The sequence below is a fragment of the Prionailurus bengalensis genome, chromosome B3 (genome assembly GCF_016509475.1).
Source record: "Prionailurus bengalensis isolate Pbe53 chromosome B3, Fcat_Pben_1.1_paternal_pri, whole genome shotgun sequence".
Taxonomy (NCBI): Eukaryota; Metazoa; Chordata; class Mammalia; order Carnivora; family Felidae; genus Prionailurus; species Prionailurus bengalensis.
In genome coordinates, this window is record NC_057355.1 from 8551506 (window position 1) to 8577241 (window position 25736).

A 25736-nucleotide genomic window follows, 5' to 3' on the forward strand; every position below is an offset into this window, starting at 1 on the left:
TCGGAAGAAGTTCTTAATATCATTGAGGTCAACCAGTTATTTATTTATGGCTTAAGACGTTTGGCTTAAGATGGCTTTCCCTACTCACACACGCATACAGACAGAGTCTTCTATGTTGTCCTCAATATCTGGATTTATAATTTATTTTGACAAGTTTGATTCTAAAATTCCTGTATTGCATAATGTAAGGGCCAAGTTTCATTACTTTTTCCATATGCATATTGAATTGTTGCAGACTATTTATTGAAAATACTATCAGTATGGTATTCTTTCTGTTTATCTTGCTTGGGTTTGTTGATCTTCTTGAGTCTGTGTTGACAACTTTGATCATTTTGAAAAATTCTTGGTCATTGTCTCTTCAAATATTATTCAGATACATTCTCTGTTCTTTTTCTCCTCCCCCCCACCCCGAGACCTTAAATATACATATTTTACATTTTTTTCAATATATATATATATATATATATAATACATATAAATTATATATAATATATATTATATATATATATAAAATTCAATGACTTATCCCTGAAGAAAACTAATCATGCTTTAAGACTCATCTAGCTTTCAATCCATTAATCTAGCCCTGTGTAGGCACCAAGACTCCCAACTGGTTTCTTTTCTGCTAATACTGTCTTTTTATCCCAATCTGGCCCACACTTGAAATCAGAAAATGACCTAGGGGAAGTATATAGCTGGTGGTCTTCAGGTTAGCTAGGTAGAGCTCTTCCCTCTCTTGAATTTTAGTTTATCTGGCCGGTGTTGCTTCCCTAGCTCTCTATTTAAAATATTTTTGCAATATATCTATTGCAAAATAAACACCCTTTTTTTTGGAATGACCCTTCTATTCATTGTAGTAGGGATATTTGTCTGTTGTGATCTATTACATCCTACCAAAAATAAAAAAATAAAAAAAAAGAAGTTAAAATTGTCAAGTTAGGTGGAAATGTCAAAAGTTTGGGGAGGATCTTAGGAAGTGCATCAACAGCCTTTATAACAGAGCATGTCTGTAATACAGCTCCATGGACTTCAGGGAATTAGGAGAACATATGCTTCCAACAGAGGATGTATGGGACCCTTGGATTGGCTTAACTCAGACTGGAACTAATTTTATTTAATGATGGGTACTGCTAAACCTTTCTATTGAACTAGCCTCATCCCCACGAAACTTTTTAGAATCTATCTCCCTTTCAGCCCTGCCTTTTATACTACCCACCATGCCTCCAAGCCCATTCATTTTTGAGCTTTGTGGAGATGTAGCCCTATGAGTCATGTACCCAGATTTTCTCAACTCAGAAGGGATTCTAGTTTAATTTATAGCTGGTGTTCAGCTTGGTTCCCATGGTTGATCCACTTCGCCATTGTGACACTCTTTGTCTAGGTCACCAGTATCATGGCCAGTTTCTCATCTGTAGAAGCCACCTGGGGAACCAGTCACTACCTTTTGTGCAGGCACAACTTCTTAGGGCTAGCACACATGTTTATATTCTGACATAATCCTCTCACTGATTCTGTAAGATGAGGAAGTGCCTTCTACATTCAGGTAGGATATAGAAGGTACTAGTAGGCCTACCCTCCCTCTTTTACAGATTTGGAAATTGATACCCAATGAAGGGCTCCAAATAATAGGCCATGGGTCATCCCATGTTTTTTTAAAGAAACCTTGCAATGTAGAGATTATAATTTTATTTCTGAGCCAAGGAAATTATGTCTCAGAACTAAGAAACTTGTTTCTGCTGGGAAGTGATGGAACTGAAAATTAAACCAGGACCATCCAATCCTTGCTTTTTCTATTATACCATGTGACGTTTCGAAGTTAGGAAGAGGCAGCACCAGGTCCCAATGACACATCTCTTGGCTCTTACCGCCAGTGCACTTCATTCCTTATCCCACTGGCTTCTGAGAAGCAGTGCATCTTTCTCTATCCTCAGACAACAAATTTCCTGGTGTCCACAGCTACAGGAGCATGAAGAAGCGGAGGAGATGGTTGGTGATAGCCCCTACTTGTGACACCTGCAAATTATCTGTTCTGTGGCAAAGGAAAAGGATTTGTAACAACAGGACTCTCTGATTCGCACTCCAGCCAAAAGGCATTGCTGTCTGCAAAACTGTTCCATCTGTCCAGGATTCAGGTGGGCACGAGTGGGAGGGAAAACAGAGGAAGTGATCTCTGATCTAAGTAATGGCTGAGCAGGCTGGCCGTGTCATTCCTGAACTATAGCCGCTGACACTGAGCCAGGCTGATTGATTAATTTCAGAGTTTGCTTTGTGCAAACCTTTCCGAAGTCACGCTACCTAATTTTCAAAGCCATATTTAAGGAGACAGGATGAGAGAACAAGGAGAAGAAACAGAGATCCCAACGGCCCAGAGAAAATTAGAAATAAGTGTATGTTCCAGATGGCTCCGAATAAGCATCACTATCAACCTCGGAGGAGGGAAAGGCTTGGGGCTACGATGCCAGTGCAGACCCTCCTCACTGCCTGAGGATGTTCCCCATTCCATGAGGAAATGGACAGAATTGCCCTGCAATGTGCATCCCCGATCAATATTTCATTATCAATCTGTTATTGTTTGCAGGAATTTCCACTTCAGACTCCTAACGGCAGTCAGTAAATCTTGCTGATCAGTGCAACCCTCTGAATGAAGGCAATTTTTCACCAATCACTGTTCTCACATCTGGCAAAATGGGCAGCAATCCATGTACCTCCTCAAGCTCTCAGCCTATAAGTAAGCAAGCTCCTCTCCGTGATCACAGACCACTACCTTTGGGCTTTTCACACAAAGCCAATGAAATATGAAGTCTGGACACTGCCCCAACTGCCCTCTTTGAAGTAGAAAAGTTAATAGTATCTAGTGTATCACAGTTTTCAAGAAAGCTAAAAGTAGGAAGAGATATTTCAGGTCACCTGACATATTTCTTGAATTTGTCCATTTGGGTTTTTTTTAATGTTTATTATTTATCTTTTGAAAGAGAGAGAGAGAGAGAGAGAGAGAGAGAGAGAGAGCACAAGCAGGGGAGGAGCAGAGAGAGAATGAGACAGAATCTGAAGCTGGCTCCAGGCTCCAGGCTCCAGGCTCTGAGCTATCAGCACAGAGCCCAACGCAGGGCTCAAAACCAAGAACCAGGAGATCATGACCTGAGCCAAAGTCAGATGCTTAACCAACTGAGCCACCCATGGGCCCCAATTCATCCATTTGTTAATTGAGCTGACGAATAATTATTGAATTTCTCCTCTGTGTGAGGCATAGTGCTAGGCACTGGGGACTCACTAGTAAACAAGAGAGAAAATGATTGTGGATGATTTCTATAAAAAAGATGGAGTTAGGAAGTAAGGATATGCCATGGAGAGCTACCCTGATCAGGTAGTAACTTTCTCAGAAAAGATTACAATGAAGTGGAGAGCTGCATAAGCAAAAGAAGCCAATCATGAAAAAGCAAATAAACAAACAAGCAAAAAAGAAAAAGTAGGGAAATATTCCTAACAGAGGAACATACAGAGGTGAAAGTAAAAGTCAGGAAAGAGCTTGATTTTGTCAAAGGGAGAAAGAAAATCAGTGCAGCTAGAAATGTTTATTCCATACAGAGTCTGGTTTTTATTTATACTATAAAATAATTTATACTTTAAAATGATAATAATAATAATTAATATTATTAATAATTATTTATCATTAATAATATTATTTATTATTAATAATTATTAATATTATTAATAAATATTAATAATAATAATAACTATTATTATTATTGTTGTTGTTATTTTACCAAGAAAAGCATTAATAACTAAGAATATCTGAAACAAAGAAGCCACTCTAAGGAAAAAACCTGTTTTTCCAAACATCTGTTGGGGTCTCAATCAATGCAAGTGAGATGGGAAAGAAAATTCAGGACTCCGGGAGCAGCTACTTTGCCTGGTGATGTCTCCGTGTCAACACGGAAAATGCCGTTAAATTGATGGACTGCACAAAGCAAAGTAGGTCCATTTTTTAAAATTTTCAATAATCAGGAAAATGTATTAATGCATCCTCTCATTACTTATTCCAAAATACTGATTAAACATCTACTCTCTGCAGGAGCCTGTTAACTCTTAAAGATATGGTGATGAATAAAAATGGTCAGTGCCATAGGGAGTTCATTTCAGTAAACTCTGCCTAAGCCTTACCATGGTTAATTTTTTTTTTTAATTTTTTTTTCAACGTTTATTTATTTTTGGGACAGAGAGAGACAGAGCATGAACGGGGGAGGGGCAGAGAGAGAGGGAGACACAGAATCGGAAACAGGCTCCAGGCTCTGAGCCACCAGCCCAGAGCCTGACGGGGGGCTTGAACTCCGGGACCGCGAGATCGTGACCTGGCTGAAGTCAGACGCTTAACCGACTGGGCCACCCAGGCGCCCCCATGGTTAATTTTTGAAAGGGGGGGAAATTCCTTTTTATTTATGGATATTCCTAGAATTTGGGAGGGGGACAGCAAAGGCCTAAAGAAGGGGATCAGACATGACCAAGAAGTCCTTACCTGCTGGGACATTCAGTGGGAGAGAATTCTGGCAAGGCTAGGCCTACATATCATAGAGAAAGATCTCCATGGTTGGGGATGATTCTGTTGCACACTTTCAAGGCCAACAATTAGAGCCAGTTTTCTACCCCAGAAAAATGAGGCCAAAAGACCAACATGATGAAACCCAACCAGAGTGAGTCAAAGAGAGATACTTTTCACTTATCACAACCAATGGGGCCCATTTCTAGATCACCAAGTCCTGATGCTTCAGGACACTTCATAATAAATTGAATATGTGTTGAATGTTTTTGTGACACTTTTCCAAAAACGTAGGGTTCAGAGAATTTTAGTGGTCTGCTGTTGGAAATAAAATAGAAGAAAGGAAAAGAAAAAAGTACATATTAAAAAAATATTAACTAATGGTTGAAGGCCATTTTTTAAATACAATTCACAAAATTGGCATATCAAATATGCAGTGAAGATGGTCATGGAAGTTTGTAATACGCTGGACATTTTTGTGTTGCTTTTTTGTTTTTCATTATGTTTTCAGTCTCAGGAGTTAAAGCTGTATGTCCTTCTAGAAGTTTCTATATTAGAGTTAACCATAAATGGTCCTGCCTTTTCCTTGAATTGGACATTCTTGGAAACAAAACTTATATTGTGTTTAATCATGAATCATTTTTGCCTAGCATGGTGCTGGCATAAAATGAAAAACAAATGTCTTTTGCATGAATGAATGAAGAATGAATGAATGAATATACGAATGCATGTGGTGAACCAAGTCCCCAAGTTTATATGTTCGCAGCTTCAAGGGAAGCCTTTTACCTTATAACCTGGCTTTAAATTTTTAGTAAGGCCTTCAAAGATCTTAGTAAAAGGTAAAAAACAAACTGAGAACAAGATGGGAGCTTACATAATTCGGTATATTTCTTTAGGGCTGCAGTGTGTTTTAAGTCCCGTGTCCTTTTCAAAGCATAAACATATTTTTTTCCATTTTATTGAGCTATAATTGACACACAACATTGTATAAGTTTAAGACGGCAACATAATGATTTAAAATATGTATATATTGCAAAATGATTAGGCAAGTTTAGTTAACATCCATCACCTCAAATAGTTACTCTGTGTGTGTGTGTGTGTGTGTGTGTGTGTGTGTGTGTGTGCGTGTGATGAGCACTAAGCATATTTCAGCTTCCTAGGGAGTTAGAAATAGGAAGAGGGCAGGAGGAAATGAAAACTAATCTCCTACTTTCTAAAGGAAACTGCTCTTTGATTTGCACACTGTTTTAATTCTCTGATCAGCATATTCTAATTACTGCCCAAAAGAGTGGCTCAGAACTAAGCTTGATTCTGACCAGCAGCCTGGACAACGTGGTCATTGAACCAGATACCATCGCTGCCGTGCACAGAACCATTTAGAATAGAGGCAGAGGGGGCCAAGCCTGCATTCACCCAGCTTTACAAAGAGGAAACTTCATTTGAAACATACATTGCCTCCTCTGTGCCAGCTATTTATTCCTTTTGTTTTCAACCAGCCAGCAGATCAAAAGAATTAAGGAGATTAAAAAGCAGAGAAACTCAGTGACTTCATACATCAAAACAGGAAAGTGCTGAATGAAACCATTTCTAGGCAAAGTGACTATACAGAAAAGGACCGTGGAAGGCAGCTTGAGGAGAGGAAACACCTCACGTTGCTCCCCTCATCTCTTACCCAACACACAATGCAAGGCCAAATACATGTCAGAATAAAGCCCAGAAGAGACGCAGGTCAATGCCACTTAAGTTTAGACGTCTGTAGCATCTTCCTGCTGCAGAGGGTGTTGAGAAGGTATGTTGCTGGCAGGTATGCAACTCAGTACACTTTTAGAGAGCATTTTGGCAATGGGAATCAAGAGCCTTAAAAACCCCTTGGATCCATTAATTCCACTTCTGGAAAGCAATCCTGAAGAATTAGCTCACCATTCATATTAAAAGCTCACATGCACAAATGTGGAGCAAAGCTTGTCCATCATATTAAAATTTAGAAAAAAATATAATGCTCCCCAGTTGAGGAAATATTTAGAAAGTTTGTTGGAATATTATCCAGCCCTTAAGATTATCTTTGCATAAAATTGGGTAATGTGAAATGAACCATACATAGTAGAAAAAGGATATGTGGAATTCAAATGGGCTAGTAAAATTTGATTTGTCCATTAAATCCTAGGGACACTATACTCTTTGTAATGGGAAATTTCAGGTACCTTACATTAGATACTCAGTCATTGGAGTGGCTCACTCAATGCTGCTTTGTTAGTGTTAAAATCAAGATAGTTGACATTTTAAATGACTTAGGAATTGCTTTGTCCTAAAGTGTGTCCAGGAAAATGCGCACAGCAGTAGAACTAATATTGAGCATAGGTTAAGTCAAAAAGGGAACATAGATTTTAGATTATTTCCCATGGCGTGCGTGTGCGTGTGCATGTGTGCGTGTGTGTGTGTGTGTGTGTGTTGTCTGAAATGTGTTAAGTGAAATTAAGCACATCTGATAAAAAAAAAAAAGAAAATTTAAAGCCTAGAGAATCCTAAGCTGTGACTATTTCCTTCTGCTTTTTGCTAATGTGTAATGTGGGCAGCTGAGGTAGTGAACCAACAGGGCATTGGGCTGATCACTACAGACCTTGACTATTCTACTTTCTGGAAGATATTGGGATCAAACATTTGCATTTTTAAAGTCTCATTATGCCACTAGAAAAATAATGGCTTATAATACCTTCCCATTATAATTCTTTTGTTGATCATGGGAATCCAAGGAGATAATATGTGAAAGAAATTCATAAACTTAGTAATTTTAAGACTGCATTTCTTAAAACTAGTTAGCATTCAAGTAGTAGAAATAAATAAACTTTAGAAAAGTAACCACAATGCCAACATTCAGTCAAAAGAAAGGAGAAAGAGCAAGAAAGAAAGAAAAAGAAAATCCTTTATGTTAACACTACTGATATGTAGTGTTCACCTTCATAAATTGTGCCACACTTACTTTATCTGGTTTGTAAGTCAATCTCTAAATATCATGTACATATTATATTTTATTGATATGACTTGAACATTTTTTTCATCTATAAAATTTCCTCTGTTCCTCTCTCTCCCTCTCTCTTTGTCTCATTTACTTGGAGAATAACAACAAGTCCGTTTTTGGGGGGTGCCTGGGTGGCTCAGTCAGTTAAGCATCCAACATCAGCTCAGGTCATGATCTCATGGTTGGTGGGTTTGTGTCCCACGTTGGGCTCTGTGCTGACAGCTCGGAATGTGGAGCCTGCTTCAGATTCTGTGTCTCCCTCTCTCTCTGCTCCTCCCCCACTTGTACTCTGTCTCTCTCAAAAATAAAATAAACATTAAAAAAGATAAAACTGGTGCTCTATGGAATGTTTAATAAAGCAAACATTAAAAAAAAGTTTTTTTCTGCCGTGTTCTCATATTCTGGACGTAGCCATATGGTATCATTGAGCATGTTCCTCTTTCCTCTGTAAATGTTGAGCCTTGATGGGGACTTGATTGATGCATTTCATGTTCGATTTTTTTTAATCTTCATAAATACTTGTCTACACTTTATAATTTCAAGAGTCACTTCATATCTTCTTGTATCTCCCTTTTGATGTTAAGGTTCAGGGGTTATTGATTCAATCCATCCATTTTTAAGTTCTCCAGGAATCTTTCATCCATTATGTTTAACAGTCATTTCGGATCATTGTCCATACATCTTATTACATTTAAGGGGTGGAAAAATATGTACTTAGGAACTGTGGGGACCTTCTATAAAGAATATCACTTTTCTACCTTTAAATTATCATGCAACATAATTGATACGGAACAGGTGGGATAAATGCTTGATTTTCCCCTCCTACCTCTTTTTCCCCCTTCTACCAGTTTCCAGAATGAGATTTTGCCTTGGCAGTTTCCTAAAGTGATAAGTGAGATTGATTTTGTGTCGTTATGAAATCAAAGGTGGTGGGTTCTAATCTATTATAACTGGATTTCCTTTGGATACTCTAATTGTTCATTCCTTTATCAGTGAGAGCTTGGTACATGGGTGCTTATGACCCTTCTTGCCACAGACCCAGCAGGCATTGATGATGTTTGTGTTCTGGTAAATCTATTTTATATTTCTTTGTACATTTCTTGTTTCAGACCTGGAATCGGCCATTTCACTGAAAATTATTAGTTCCTTTTAGTATGAAATAGTATTTAGAGTTAGCAGTCTTGAGCCCCAAAGTTAGTATTTCTGTGAGGTATTGCTGTCACTGGTAGACCATTTCAATAGACAGAACTGGGACACAACTACTTTTTCTAAAGATAAAATGCATCATATATTTCTAAATTATTTCACATTCAAATTTAATATAAACAGTATTATCTTAATTTTATTTTCTCTTTCCTTTTGCATTAAAATCTTAATCTGGAACAATTGGGGGGGCAATTAGATCTTTCATTGTAATATTATATTACAATATTACATGTAATATTATATGTATACATGTATGCATGCGTTAACAAAAGCAACACTATTACTAACAATATGAGTACTAAATACTGATCGTGGCTTTCTTGGTTTGCAGTTCTTTTTGTCCTTTTAATGCATCCCACAAAGCCTGTGGAATCTAGTATTTTTTAAGCCACCAACTTTGTATGCATTTAGAATCTTCTTTTATTTTATCTTCAACATTTAGGTATCACTTACACTTTATTTTGACTTAATTTTGTTTTATAATTATGAAATCGTTTGTACATATCCAAAGACAAAATTATCAAATGGAGTAGAGGTAGAGAAATTTAGCTTTTATTCCATCCTCTCTGCTCTTTTCTACCCCTTCTTCAATATATGACTATTGTTGTCAGGTGATCTTTATCTGTACCTATTTTTACCTGCACTAGTAGACTAGATGGAGCTGAAGAAATTATTACTGAATTAGAAAAACAAAATCTGAGGGAATTACCCAAATGTAGTGCAGACATAGCAGACATAAAAAGAGAAGAATATTCACATCCTTAACTGCAAATTTTAGGAAACAAGAAAGATTGAGCTAAGAATTCTATTCGGTTACAAAAGAGAAAAAGAGTAAACTCCAAGAAAATAGTAAAAGGAATGGTATAATAAAAGTTAAAAAGCAGAAATTCATGAAATAGAACACAAATGAATAGTAGAGATAATTAGCAGGAGCAAAAGCTGTTAAAAAAAAAAAGAAGAAGAATACTTCTTGGAAAAAAAAGGAAAGTGTGAGGAATGGTCACAAGCAAAGGGAACCAAGTTGTCTTGGCTATGGGTTCAGATAATTAAATGTTATCTGGCATCCTGGATGGATTCTTGGAAAATGCAAAGGACATTAGGGGAAGAAAAGGGAAACCCAAATAAAACGTGGACTTCAGTTGAATAATGTACCAATATTTGTTTCTTAGTTGTGACAAATGTACCATCACAACAATATGGGAAACTAGATGAGGGGTATATGTGACCTGCCTGTACTACATATGAAACTTCTCTGTGAATCTGAAACTATTCTACAATTAAAAGTTTATTTAAAAAAATTATTAGACTGAAAAAATATTGTCAGTAGGATAGATGTATTGGATCTCCCCAAGACCACTCCTGTGTTAGGAGATTCTCTAGAAAGACCCAGTGTATTCCACATGTAGTTACGTCATGACTAAGATTTATACAGGAATGCAGTGAAGATATACATAGATCATAAAGGAAACAGATAAAGGTGGCGTCTGAAGGAATCACCATGCAGACCTCTTTATGGTCTTTCCCTCCACACATAGCTCACTCATCTCAATTTTGTAACAAAAAGTAGAAATATGTGTGCAATGTTTATGCCCTGAGAAGCCTACTCAGCACCCAATTTTTTTATTAGAGTTTGGTTATGTAGATAGACTAGAGTATGCCAAAATCACAGACTCTCAAAAGGAAGTCCTGTATTAAGCCTAAACCATATTGTTTGCTCTGTCTAGATGTAGTGAACCACCTTTTTTAGTTAGGGAAAGTTTTATTGCACTGTAGAGAACTGTCTACTAGCCAAGTGCCCAGACAGTAGCCAAGGATCAAACTTGTAAGGAGCTATTTCTAAAGACAGCTGGGTCAGGCTTCCTACATTAATTCTTTCTGCACAGGAGGGCAGCAGTTGCATAATAGATAACTAGATGGATATATATATATATATATATATATACACACACACACACACACACACACACACACACAATTTATATGTAAATATAAAGTATATCTAAATGTATATTTATATAAACATAGAGTATATCTATAGTTATGCAAACCTGAGTTTTATCAGTATTTTATATATGTAAGTCCTCATTTTATGTCAACTTGGCTAGACCGTGGTTGCTGGTTATTCAGTCAAATACCAACACACTTGTTGCATGAAGGTATATTTTAAGATGTAATTAACATCAAAATCAATACAGTCCATAGTTAACCTCTGTAATGTGAGTGGGTCTCATCAAATCTGTTAAAGGCTCTAAGAGAGAAGACTCAGGTCCCTGCAAGAGAAATTAATTCTTGTTTGGAGCCTGCTTTCATACTCAGAATTCCATCATCAACTCTTGCCTGGGACTCCAGCCTTAGCCTTCCCTATAGATTTTAGACTTGTCAGTCTATATGACTGTGTGAACCAATCCTTAAAATAAACTAATCTCTCTGTCCCTTCCTCTCTCTGTCTCTCTGTCATTGTCTCTCTCAGTGTCTGTCTCTGTCTTTCTATCTATAAGATATATATATATATATATATATATATATATATATATATATATATGATAGAATTCTTATTCTTTTCTTTCTAGCTGCTTACTACTCTAATCTGTGCAGATATCATAGCTTATTTTGCCTGTCCCTCTACGGCCATTTTGATATTTAAGTAGTTTTTAATTGTTTGAGATATCAAAGTGCTACAATAATCACTGTGCATTTTATACTTCATATTCTTGTATTTTAGGAGCATATTCCTAGGAGTGAAATTACTGCATCGTATGACTTTCCTAGGTATCTACCAGGCACTTTAAAAATCACTATACTGGGGTGCCTGGGTGGCTCAGTCTGTTAAGAAACCGACTCTTTTTTTAAAAAAAATTTTTTTTTTCAACGTTTATTTATTTTTGGGACAGAGAGAGACAGAGCATGAACGGGGGAGGGGCAGAGAGAGAGGGAGACACAGAATCGGAAACAGGCTCCAGGCTCTGAGCCATCAGCCCAGAGCCCGATGCGGGGCTCGAACCCACGGACCGCGAGATCGTGACCTGGCTGAAGTCGGACGCTCAACCAACTGCGCCACCCAGGCGCCCCAAGCAACCGACTCTTGATTTCAGTTCACACTGACCATGTAAAACCCGCTGAGATTCGCTCTCTCTCTCTCTCTCTCTCTCTCTCTCTGAGTCTCTTCTGCTCAGTGCACGCTTGTTCTGTCTCTCTCTCTCTCTCTCTCAAAATAAATGCATAAACATTAAAAAAAATCACTATAATGAATGCCCCTCAGTCACCTCTATTTGGACATAACATATCCTTTAAGACATCCTTTGACTCTGAAACAAGAGCTATTTTGTATATTTTTAAATGTAGCATTGTATATTTTAAGGGCTCAGCTGTGGAAATAGGAGAACAAGAAATCCAAGGTAAGTTGCATCCCAAACAGTAGTGGTTAGTTAGGGCAGAGATGGGCAGGACATAGCTTGAAATAGAAAGAGTGTCATGAGAGAAACCTTAAAAATGAGGGCTCTAGTTCACCCTGGGGCAGCCGTGTAGCTCTGGGAAGAGAAATCCCACTTCCTGAGGAGATGAGCTGAGAGAAGTTAACATGAGGGACAGCTTAAAACAAATGCTCTGAAAACAACAACAAAATTATCTTCTGCTTCCAATTAACGTGTGGATTGAAAACAACCCAATTTGTCTGTGGCCAGAGTAACTAAAATATAATTGGATTTTCGATATCCTATATTTTTTGTCCTAATTTATTTAACAAGGAGTTGATTAGACTAAGAACAGTAAAAGCAAGTGATGTGCCCCCCCCCCCCCCCGCCGGTGTCCTGAAGACTTCAAGAAGAGGAGACAGAAAGTGAAGAACCTGATTCTTTGGGAAATAACAGGGTTCAGATGGCACTGCGAGAGATTAAGGAAGAAAATGCGCATAAGCTGTCCTTCCTTGGACCCTTGTACTGGCTGCATGCTCATGAAGTTGATGACATAGTTAAGGGATACCTTGTGGATCACACATAGAGTTGCTGATCTGAGACTGTAGAAAAGTGTTTCTAGTTGTGACACTGAGGTAGATCCAGGGATCATGTAATTTCTTGCAGACTCAAATGAAGAGTTCAAATGTCACCAAGCTAAGTCATGAAGGTAAGGACCAGGTCTGCTTTGGTTCAGTACTAGGCATTCAAGGCCTGAGACACAGTATGCATTCCATAAAAATGTGTAAATGATTGAACAAATAAATGCATTAATGTTTAAAACACAGTAGAAAATATTAAACTTCCCAATATGAGCCCAATCATTAGGTTAACCTCTCCCTGAATAGTTCCTGCACTTTGCATATATTAGGATCCCAATAAATACTCTATAGATACATATTCACCTCACCTCCATCTTTTTCCTAGGATCTAATTATTTCAGAATGAATCCATTGGGCTAACTTAACTCAGTTTGGTTGACTGTTTGCTTTATAAGGGAAAACACATCCTTTGGTCTTAGTCCCAAGATTGGAAGCATTTAGGGGCATAGTTTTTCCCTCTTTGGCTCATTTTTTTTCAGTTGCTTTCAAGAACACCAAGAGTCCTTTGGCCTTGGGGGCTTCATTTGCTAATATGGGGAATTGGAGAAACAAACAAAAAAAACTCAGGCTGTTGGAAATGTTGTTCAGCTTTTTAAAACGTTTTTCCAGCCTTGGTTCCTGTACACTTTGTATTCCCTTTGTCAAATGGTATCTGCTCTGGGTTGAATGGTTGAATCCCCCCAGAATTCATATATTAAATCCCTAATACCCAATGCAATGGCATTTGGAAACGAGGCCCTTGGGAAAATATTAGCGTTAAATGAGATGTTGAGGGTGGGGCCCTCATGATGGGATTAATGCCCATATAAAAAGAGAAAGAGACCTCTCTGCACTAATGCTTTTATGGATTTTATTTGTCTGTTTGTTAGGGTTTGCCCCGTGTTTTTTGGTGTGTGTGTGTGTGTGTGTGTGTGTGTGTGTTTGCATGTGTGTGTGTGTGTTTTTTCTATCCTTCTTTTCTTTTAAGGTTTATTTATTTATTTTTGGGAGAGAGAAAGAGAGAGTTGGGTAGGGGCAGAGAGAGAAGGAAAGAGAATCCCAAGCAGGCTCTGAACTGGGAGATCATGATGTTAGCTGAAATCAAGACTGGGCTGCTCAACCAACTGAGCCACCCAGGTGCCCATCATCCTCCTTTTTATCAAAAGATGCTTGCGTATGGGATTCACTTCTGTATTGAAATTCTTTCCATGCTCTTTTGAGCTAGTTAACTCAAGACCTTACTGCCTTGCTTCTTGGAGATGAACAAGTGATTTTATGTGCATCATAATTTTATGTATAAAAGCAACAATGATCATTACAACACTATTTCACATAGTGAAAAATTGAAAACATAAATATGCACTAATATTGGGATAATTAAAGAAGTTACAGTATAACCTATGTTGGGATATTATGCATTCATTTAAAACATCCTTAAAAATTCAATAAACTTATAATATGCTTATAAAATTAAATTAAAAAATAATAGCACACAATTATATGCAATGAATTAAATGAAATTCTAATTCTCTTAAAATCAAATATGTGTGTTTGTGCCTATGTTAGTGCATTTATGCACACAGAAGGAAGCTTACACTAATGTTCACAAATGTGTAAACAGTATCATCATGGAGGTGACATCATAGTTGATTTTTTATTCCCACATTTTTGTTTTCTGTATTTTGCACATTCACTATAGTGATGCTTATCTTTAGAAGCATCTTTAGTGATAATCTTTAGAAGCATTCATCTTTGGGGGCACCTGGGTGGCTCAGTCAGTTAAGCCTCTGACTCTTGGTTTCAGCTCAGGTCATGATCTCACAGTTCATGAGTTCGAGTCCTGCATTGGGCTCCATGCTGACAGTGTGGAGCCTACTTGGGATTCTCTCTCTTCCTCTCCCCTGCTTGCTCTCTCTGTCTCTCTCCAAAAAACATTAATTAAAAAAGAGAGGCATTAATCTTTGAAGCTATTTTATAAAATGTGAAGGTTTAAGTAACCTGGAAGTAAGTTTTAAGAGATCAGTGGCACAGGACAAGAATTTTGACATAATGTCCTTCTAACTGCTTTGCACTGGTGCAAGAAAACTTATGACTCTACATGGAAGGCTGGGCAAGTGTGAATGTCATGTCACGGTATGGTTCTTCTATTGATCTCCATCCGTACCCATTCTGATATCAACATCAGAGAACCCTCTTTTAGAGCATGCTGAGCATGTAAAAATGGTGGCCATTTAAAGTGGACAAATAAAAAGAAAACTGGAGACTATCAGTTCTCTTCTGCTCTGGGCCAAATTCAGCATTTGCCTTTCTTAACCTTATGATATCCCATAGAGCTTGGCCCTATCAGAGACAAAATCTATCTTCTAAGACTGGATAAAGAAGCAAGAAATGTGTTGTGTTCTGCCAAGGCATTAACAGGTTTTGTAAAGTTAGAGAAAAGAGAGAGGGAATGATGGGGGAGGGGAAATGAGACACAGAAAGAAAGCAAGAGGGAAAATGTGAATTTGCTTTTAGAATTCTCATTCCATATGACCAAAATGAATCACAAAGTCTTTCAGAAAACCATACAAATATTTGAACCATGGTAGCTTAAAAAAATCCAGAGATGTAATAAACATTTATCAGGAAGTTAACCAAGGGGAATCCTCAGTATGGACAGGTGAGCAGCCATTTCCATAGTCAGAGAAACATGGGTGTGAATTCTAGACTCTCTACTTACTGTGTGACTTTAGACAAGTTACTTAAATGCAATCCTCATAGCTCCTTTTTCTACATGCTGCTTATCTTGAGGGGTTGTTTAAATATTAGAAATTCTTGATGTGATACAACAGATAGACAAGTACTTAATCAAAATCATTTCTATCAGAGACTTACCTTAATCCAGACTTGACTGTTTAGTGTTTTAGGACTGGATTTTGTTGGAAATGGGAAATATTTTGGTACTCATCAAGTATTATAACTTCAAACCGATGAACATTTACCAAGAGCTCTATTGGGCTTAAGAGGGAGTTTGGGCTTCTCAGTTTATAGACAGTTGTCTGAAAGACATGGAGTTGACCCAGTCTTCTGGTTATTGAAACCCTATCTTTGGTTTAAGCTGGATAATCACAGAAACTTTCTGGCTCTCCCTCCTTACTACCCATTTTTTCCTTATCATCTATCTTTACCACATACAGTGCCTTCAAAAGGAGGGCCATTTGCCATCATGATCAATGGTGTCTTTGAAGAATATTAAAAGAAGCGTTCTAACCATAGTTGTTGTTGTCCTCTTGTAAATAGTATGTTGAGAACCAGGTCTACAGCAACCCATGGGATTTTCTTTATTTCTCTCTGGTCTCAGCACCAGAAGTAGTCATGCTTCAGTCAACAGGTTGTTTTCCATCTTGTAGACATGTTGTTATATATAATTTCTCATTTTTACCCTGTCCTTGCTATTACAAAACACCAGGGCTACACCCCATATATCATTTGGTATATATTTTGTATATTTTTCTCTGTGCCGGGCTCATCCAACTTTTCCTTTTGTCTTAACTTATTTATTTTAATTTCATTTTTCACTGTGCTTTTTTGTAAAACACCCTAAAGCATTTTTGGAGGAAATATAGTGAAGAAAGTGGAGAGAAAGATGGGGAGGGCAGCGATAAGAAGGAAGAAAGCAAACAAAGAAGGAAAGACATGAGATATTTTAATAAATAAACGGCCTATGTCTGTTTGAATTATATTTCTGGCAGGGCTGCAATGACAAAATTTTGATTACAACAGATCAAGAATTAGGAGATAGATGTTCGAGAAAGACATAGAATAAATATTTGTGGGATGCAGGGTCATCGTCTTGGAAATGATTGCCAACAAGGCTATTCATCTTTCCTTAGGGAGTGAACAGCGAATCTAAAACCAGAGCTTGAACCTTTCAATAGTTAACTGTTGAGAGAGTTCAGGGTTAGCAAAAGCAAATCTTAGTACTATGGTCTGTTGTGGTATAGAGATTGTGAGGGTCCCATCCTTGCCTTCAACCTTCAGCAGGTTTGGAGGGCAGGGACTTAGGGTGGTGTGACTGTATTCAGGGCCTTTGGTTATTCTTAAAACCTGCCGAGGCTCTGATGCTCTGAAAGAGGGGGGGAAAGCCAGCACATAAGCAAGTAAATAAAAGATACTAGATCAAAAAATCTGTTTAAAGACAGTACATACACCAGCCCCAGGGTATTTCAAATATTTATAATTCTCTACATATTTAATCTTTAAGAGTTCTTGAGATGCTCTGTTCAGAATGTGATGCTAACATCTGTGGCTCAGTGCTGATACTGTCAAAGTCATTGAAGACATATGGAAGGTGAGAGATGAAGAAAATGTATGAAAGAGACAAAATAATCAAAACTCCTCAACAGGTCCACATGACTAGATTCATAGAATGACAGAATTGAAAGGGACCTTGGAAATCCCATCTCTGTGTTTCACAAAGAGAACACTAAAACGTGCGAAGGTTTCCCAGCATGCCTATACTACTTAGGACTGGATATCTTTAGATAGAACCTTGGAGTTTTCATAGGAAATAAACAAACAGTGGCTTGCCGAAATCATACAATATTAACTTGAACAAAACAGGACAATCATGGCATAGGTTGGACTAGCACATACCTTTATCCTTCGATAAGGAAAATGTTAGTTACATAAGTTAATAAAGGCAGCTGTCTACCAGGACATATTTATTAAGAGTTCATCTTGGTGTCACACTAGAAGGAACAAGGAGAAATATAGGAGAAGCACTTGATAAGGATACACTTGATAAGGATACACTTGATAAGGATACACTTGATAAGGATACACTGGCTGTCAGAGAGCTACCATTTTAATTGGGGAGAGGAAATCACAGAAAAATGTACCAAATGATTCATGATTGCTCAACAATGTGTAACCTGTATGGGCTATGCCATAATGACACTCGTGCCCATGCCACAGTTCATCTTGTCCAACATTGACCCACTGAAGACAAATCATCTCTAAAATTCTGTATAGGTGATCATCTCAAATCTGCTTAATTTGTTGAATAGCAACTCACTTTTTCCCCACTGGAACCCATTCCATTTTAAAACATTCTAAATTGTGGGGTGCCTGTGTGGTTCAGTCAGTTGGGTATCTGAGTGGCTCAGTCAATCCGGCATCTTGACTTCAGCTCAGGTCATGCTCCTGGGGTCATGGGATCAAGCCCTGTGTTGCACCCCCACTGAGCTTGGATCCTACTTGAGATTCTCTCTCTCTCTCTCTCTCTCTCTCTCTCTCTCTCTCTCTGCTCCTCTCCCCAGCTTGTGCCTCTCAAAAAAAAAAAAAAGGAAAGAAAGAAGAACATTCTAAATTGCAAAAAGTTTCTCCTTTATATCGATCCCAGGCTCCCAGCCATTTCCTATATATACAGTCATAGAGGAAAACTCCATTTGCCCTTCTATACAGCAGTCCTTTGGATATTTTAAGGTATTTACCATGTTTTTTATTTCCATCCTGATTGTGAATTCCTTCAATCATTCTCTCTACAACACAGATCCAGGTCCCCCCACTACCTGAGTGTTCCCCAGAACCCAACCCAACACTTTAGGTGTGGTCTCATTGGCTCAGAAAGAAGTGGGATAATTGCCTTTTGTTCTGAAAAGTTCTTTCTATTTCTGTTCTTGTTGCCTAAGACTGCATTAGTATTTTGGCAACTACATTGCATAGTTGACCCATACTGAGTTCAAAGTCAATTAAAACCCTTGTCTCTTTTTCACATGTGTTATTGATAAATACCACCCCCCTCCCTGCCAATTATTCATGTGTGCAATTGATGGTAGTTTTTATTTTTAAATTTATATTTGTGCCTGTTAAATTTCATCATGTTATGTTCAGTCGATTATGGCAGCTTTTGTAAAATTTTTTGGGAGGGAATCCTTTTTAGGTTTCCTTCACTGCTCTGTGTCATGCACAGGTTGATTTAGCCACATGTGTTTTCATCCAAGTTAAGGAAAAAAAAAAACACCCAAACAAAACAAAACAAAAACAAAAAACAAAAGCCTGTGGCTTAGGTGTGGGCCCAAGTCCTGACTAAAGAATGGTGTTCTTGCCTAGTGAAACCTACCCACTGGTTATCAGTCCTTGTATCTTGTCATAGTAAAGGTAGCGTTGGACGTGAGGCATCCCGAGATTGGACAGCAGTGATCAGAAAGAAGTTCCTCGGAATGTCAATAATAGTGGAACCAAGCAGAGCTATGTCACAGACTTGAATTATCTGTTTATTTAAGAAAGGGTCCTCCAGTGGTAATTTAGAATAGGGGTCAGTTTAGCTTAATTAATATTTGAGCCCATATTTTCTGTAAATTTTTATAGGAACATTTACTGAATACTCCATTCGTTTGGGCTGCTATAAAAAAAGTACTATGGATTTGGTAACTTACATAAAATAGGAATTTACTCCTCACAGGTATAGAGGCTGGAAGTCCAAGATCAGGGTGCCAGCATGATCAGGTCATGGTAAGAATCCTCTTTGCTTGCAGGTTGTTGACGTCTTGTATCATATGTGGTAGAAAGAGACAGCTGGGTCTCTGGCCTCTTCTTCTTTTTTTATTATTTTAATTTTTATTTATTTGAGAGAGTATGTGTGGGAGAGGGGCAAAGGGAAGAGAGAGAATCTTTTTTTTTAATGTTTATTTATTTATTTTGAGAGAGACAGAGGTTGTGGGAGAGAGGCAGAGAGAAAGGGAGGGAGAATCTTAGGCAGTTGCTATGCCAATGTGGGGCCCGATCCCATGACCGTGAGATCATGATCTGAGCCAAAATCAAGAGTCGAATGCTTAATGGACTGAGCTACCCAGGCACCCCTTTGGTCTCTTCTTAAGGCATTTATCCCGTTCATGAGGACTCTATTCTCATGACCTCCCAAAGTCCCCACCGCCAAGCACCATCACATCGAGAGGTAGGTTTCAACACATGAGTTTTGAGAGGACACCAACATTCAATCCATAACAGATGCCTAACAAAAACCAGGTATATTACACCTGGATCAGCAAAGCTCTGATCTACAACCTATTAAAGGTATGGATAGATATCTTTAATGTAATTCTATTAAAGGTGGATAGAGGTGGTATGATAGTGAGTTTACCTTATTATTTATTTATTTTTTAAGATTTAGTTACTTATTTGGGGGGAGAGGTAGTTTGCGTGCACAGGTGCAAGCTGGAGGGGGCAGAGAGAGAGAGGTATGGAGTGAATCCGAAGCAGGCTCCGCACTGTCTGTGTGCGTGCATTGCAGGGCTTGATCTCACAAACCATGATTCATGCCCTGAGCCAAAATCAAGAGTCAGACGCTTAACCAACTGAGCCACCTAGGCACCCCACTTAGCCTATTTTTTAATGGACTTTGTGGCCTAAAACAAACCACTTAATCTCTGTAAACTTTAATTTTCCTATATGCAAAGTGTGCCTAAAATTCTCTACTTGGCAGTAAAGATCAAAATCACAAATAATATCCATCAGGCACATCATAGTCACTCAGCTAATGCTAGCTCTTACAAAAGAAAAAAATGGCAAAAAAATAAAATAAAATAAAATAAAATAAAATAAAATAAAATTGAAATGGAGAAGTTGAAGATCATTATAGTGTCAACCCTGAAAGACCAGAAGAAAGGGTGAAAATTATATAAAGTATTTCCAAAAGTGCCTCCCTATAGTCAAATTTGCATTAGCCATTGATGTATAAACAGTAAGTTTCTCAAAATGATATTTACCTGGTCCCCCTTGGCCTCCTTTTTTGGCAACACTTCCTTAGCCATAATTGTATGTTACATGTGTCAGCCAAGAAGAGGCTGTAAAGCAATGAAAAATATTTATTTGGGGTCTGAGGGATTATGATTCTGGAAGCACAGCTGATAGGAAACTAACAAAGTGTGCTCTGAGCTGCCAGAGGAGTGCAGGCTTCTAAAGGAAAAACCCACAAGGTCACATAACTTGTTTTGAAAGAATTATGACTAGTGCCGACAGAGTTAAACTGACGATCTAATACCCAATTCTCTATGTAGCTAACGGAGGTTGCATCATCTCTGTTTTAGTCCAAAGCAGGATGTGTTCCAGAAGGGGTTCAAGGTGCAGCTGACAAGTTGCCATTGACAAAAGTCAAGAATTCATGGTGTTTGAAAAAAAAATGGAACAGGTGACACGAGTGGGCCTTGCTTCCTCAATATCTTCCAGGACCATCTTCTGAATGTCTTTTAGCAATATTTACTTCATTTTGGGATGTTCTCTCATACTTGTACACAATTAAAAGAGGTATCCATAGATTTCTTTAAGAATATTCTGAATTTTGGTTTTCCACTCATCTGCACTAACCTTCATCCCTTCATTTCAAATCAGTGAGGCCTGTGTTTAAAGAACTCCATGTTACTTTCCTTTATTTTGTACACTAGAGGCAGAGAGCATGTTAATGCAGCACCTGGTGGTCTCATGGAGGAAAGGACAAGGTGACAAGGTGATGGATCTCAGGTGGTCCTCCAATAATAATTTTTTTATCAGCTCTTTTAGAATCCTGAGATCTGTGTGATAAAGGATAAGGTCTGCGTGGCCAGTACCCCTGGCTGCCTTCCTCATGATTAATAATCGGGTGCAGATTAATATTTTAAAAGTGCACAGGGGAATAATTCGTGAGATGACATGGTGTTCATCTCCTTCCTGCCACGCCCCCCTAGACACGCCATGCCGAGCTCTGTTGTGTGGATGAAGGAAAAAAGAAAGCACGATCTGGTATATTAAAGTCGAGCTGGTGCCCAAGCATTGGCATTTTTCCTGCCACAATTATTTCATCTGGCATCTTTCTGCCTTAGGCAGAAGCAAGGCTACCCCCTCACCATTCAGGGTCTACCCTTTTCTTTATCATCACTTATGCTTTACTGGGTTTAAAATGAAATTAAGAAACCCTACACCAATAGCCCCACTACTGCGTTTTAAGTACTTGGCACTCCTTATGCTACTGCTGAAATGTTCATGCTAATGTGTTAAGAAAATCGCATACATTAGTGCAGACTTCCTGTTCCTTTAAAGTCTTGCGGTCTGCGCAGTCGCCTTGATGCCTAGCTCGCCTGCCTGGAGGAGGAAAGGTCCCTAAGTGTGCTGCTGCCTTCCTGCCCCAGAATCCTCCATCCAGCCTGGAGTCACGATTTGCCAGGTGAGAGTTGCTGGCCGGTAAGCTCATCTGCGAGTCTGGACTGTAGGGCAGCAAGGATGTCAGGAAGGGCAGCATTCACTCAGAAGTACGTCTGGAAGGAATGGGCTTGGGTTTGGGGGGAGAGAGCAGCAAGCTGAAACCCTTCCTAGAAGGATCTGGCTGTCTCCTTTTTGTGGTGACTGGGGAATCAGTGCCATGACAAACGTGGCACAGCTTGGGGACCGAGATGGGGGTCATGGCTCTGCCTTCTTTCAGCTGGTTCCCTGTGCCATCCCCTTAAGCAAGAGCCACTAAAGAGAAAATCTATTAGCAGGCTTCCCTTGGAGCACCGGGGGCAGCAGCAGCCCCGTTATCCGTCTTTCCCATTTGCCCCATGCCAGCGCTCAGTGAGGCAGCCAAATGGAGCTGCCCACTTCGCTGTACCCACTCATTTGACTTATTAGTAAGATGGTAATTATGCTGGGGAGGGATGAAGGGCAATGAGGGGGAGGTGACAGAAGCAATTTGTTGGTGCGATGGGATGACAGCCCAGGCACCTCCAAATAAGTGTCTGGGAGAGAGAGGGGAGAGAGGGGGAGGAAGAGGAAGACGGACGGGGATCTGCCATCAGGAACGAACATTTCGTGCGCCTTTTTAGACCCTTGCTTACAGGGAATGGCCTCTATAATCAGGCCATCCGCCCACATATCCTTATGAAACAGCTACCCACACCACAGCCCAAAGGGGCCCCTTTTAATAAGGAAAGTGCATCGCTTATGGGTGTTTTTTCTGTAGACAGTTATAGCTCCCTATTCCTTTTCACTAGCTTAGTGGTATCTCTTTCGAGAGAGTTAAAGCAAAGTTTGTGCTAAATTTAGACAAGCTAATATGAAGTCTTGCCCAGCAGCTGGACCAGGTATTCAAAATGAGGAGCATCCTTGATTCGGTCATTCACCAAAAGTATTTGTTGAGGACCTACTAAGTACTGGATACTGTCCCAGATGCTGGGGACATAGCAATGAATCAAATAGACACATCACATTGTTTACATTCCTATAGACTTCACATTTTTGTGGGAGGGGGGCAGAGAATATATATCAGCAAATAAAAATTTTAGTTGGCAGAAAATAGGTTAGTGACTTGGGGGTGGGGGAGTTTTAGATTGTGTGGTGAGTGTGTGGGTCTGTCAGGAGGTAGTATGTTTGCCAGAACCAGTCAGGCAGAGATCTGGGGGTTGGGGGTGGGAACAGTATTACTGACAGAAGGCAAAGCGATGTAAACGACCCTAAAGTAGAAGTGACGTGGGCATTCTGAGCGACAGCAACGGCGACAGCAACAGGAGGGGCTGGAAAGATTGTCAGCCAAAGATGTGGTGAGGGACGCCGCAGGAAGGCGGGCAGGGGATTTAATCACCAGCCACGATGAGTCGTTTAAATTTTATTCTAAGAAAATGGAAAATTACTGAAGAGCTTTCATCAAAAGGTTGACACGATCAAGTTCATATTTTTGGAACATCTCTCATGCTGAATGGAGAATCAGTTGGATGGAGGCAAGAGAGAAAGGGGGGAAACCTGGGGGTTGTTCCTCAGGCCAACAGATTTGAAAAGGCTGGCACTCAAGGAAACCAGTGGATTTTAAGGCAGAAAGTGTCATAGCCCCTATGAAGACGGGCACTGGAATCAGCAGCTATTGTGCGCACCTGTTTCATCTCGGCCACTGGCCACTCTGACAATGTTGTTTCACTTGTTGCCTATGGCACTGCTGGGCACCTCCATTTTACAGACGGGAACTCATAGACGTAAAATGCCTTGTGCCTTGTTCCACCTGCTCATAAGTGGTCGAAACAGAATCGGAACCTGGGAGTCACCTCTGAGGTCCAAGCTGTCCCCACTACACCACACTGCCTCTTTCTTACTCGAGGAGACGCTCGTTGCCCAGCACCAGAATGGGTCTGAAGCACAGGACCCCAGCGTTGGTTACTACTCTGTCCTCAGAAAGATGTCTGAGGAAGCGAATGGCTGACCCGATTGGTGAAGGCCTTGCATTGCTGGGTACTAAATTAGACCCAAATTCTTGCGCATGCACTAAAAGTTGGTTCTGCAAACCAGGTGATGTCTGACTTGGAGGTTAAGTAGAACCAGGTACACAGGAGGAGGGATACAGAGATGGGAGAGTACGAGGCAGTTTGGTTACGGAAATGACTTGCCTAAGGTCTTATCAGAGAGTAAATCAGAGGCAAGTGGTCTCAAAACTCACATCTCCTTACTCTCTCTCCGGTGAGGCTGCATGGGTCCTGGGAAGGCATCAAAGGACCTAAGTATAAATCCCAGAGCTGATTATCAGTAGGCCTCAGTGTCCTCACCAAAAGAGAGGAATGGTATGGTCCACCCCTCAGTCGTGCAGTAAAGAATAGATGAGATAATGAATTGTGAGATGCCGAAACACGAGCACTGGCCCAATACAAATTCTGATGAAGAATACCAGTTAAATAGTAGTTTTATTAGGGACACTCTCTGATCGCATACTTTCACATTTGAATATTACTGTGTTACTCATGCAGAAGTATTGGAAATGATTCAGGTTCCTTAATCTGCTAAAAATGTATGTATCACTGAGAAATAGGTCTTGGGCAGTTTCTTTGAAAAATCTGCTAATCATCAATCCACAGAAACTCGTGCACGCACTTATTAATTCAACCAATATTTTTTAGACTCTAAAAATACAAGATAATTGATATTTTGGCCAACTCCTGGGGACACAGAGAACAACACTGAGGATTCCAACAGGCACATATCCACGGGATTCTTGAAGTATAATGTGAGAGATAGAAAAAAATATATATGTGGGTGGGAAGAGAGGATAGTCAGAAGTAGCACAGAAATATGGAAAATCTTCATCTGCTGGTGGTTATTTTTTTAGCTTGTAATGATCACTGCCCAAAGTCTGAGGGTCAATACCTTATTTTGTGATTTCCATAGAGTTCTCAGGGTGTCAGAGAGAAAATGGTCAAGCGACCCTGTTAAGGATGAATGCTGTTACCCAGTTCAAAGTGACCTCACTATTCTCTTACATATGTGACTGTCTCCTTAATTTGACTATACATTCTCTAGTAAAGAGATCAAGTCTCCTCATGTTTATTCCGAACTATGGCCACGACATTTAAATCTTTGCTGACACATCCTAACTGTCATCAAGGGATGCCTTCTTATCCCTAAGAATCTACCTTGTTTATGGATTGTGTGGAAGTTAAAAGCCCATCCATTCCATGGTTTCTTTTTTTACTATTATTTAATTTTTTTTTTAATTCAAGTTAATTAACATACTGCGTAGTATTGGTTTTAGGAGTAGCACCCAGGGATTCATCTTTTTTTAAAAAACTCCTTTTAATGTTTATTCATTTTTGACAGAGAGAGAGAGACAGACAGACAGAGTGCAAGCAGAGGAGGGGCAGAGAAAGAGGGAGACACAGAATCTGAAGCAGGCTCCAGGCTCTGAGCTGTCAGCATAGAGCCTGACTCGGGGCTCAAACTCACGAACAGTGAAATCATGACCTGAGCCAAAGTCGGACACTTAACCAACTGAGCCACCCAGGCGCCCCCTTTGCAGTTATTTCTATAGTAAGTGTTTAGTCAAATACTGTTCCAACCAAAGACAGTTCATTGTCCTAGCAGGAGTCCAGGCATTAGCTGTTAAAGTCCTTATCGGACTTCAATAAAATTGGGTTCTTCTAGGAGTTGCTCCAACCACTCTCTATCTGCACAGTTTGTATTTCTGCCTGTGTTCTAGTCAGAAT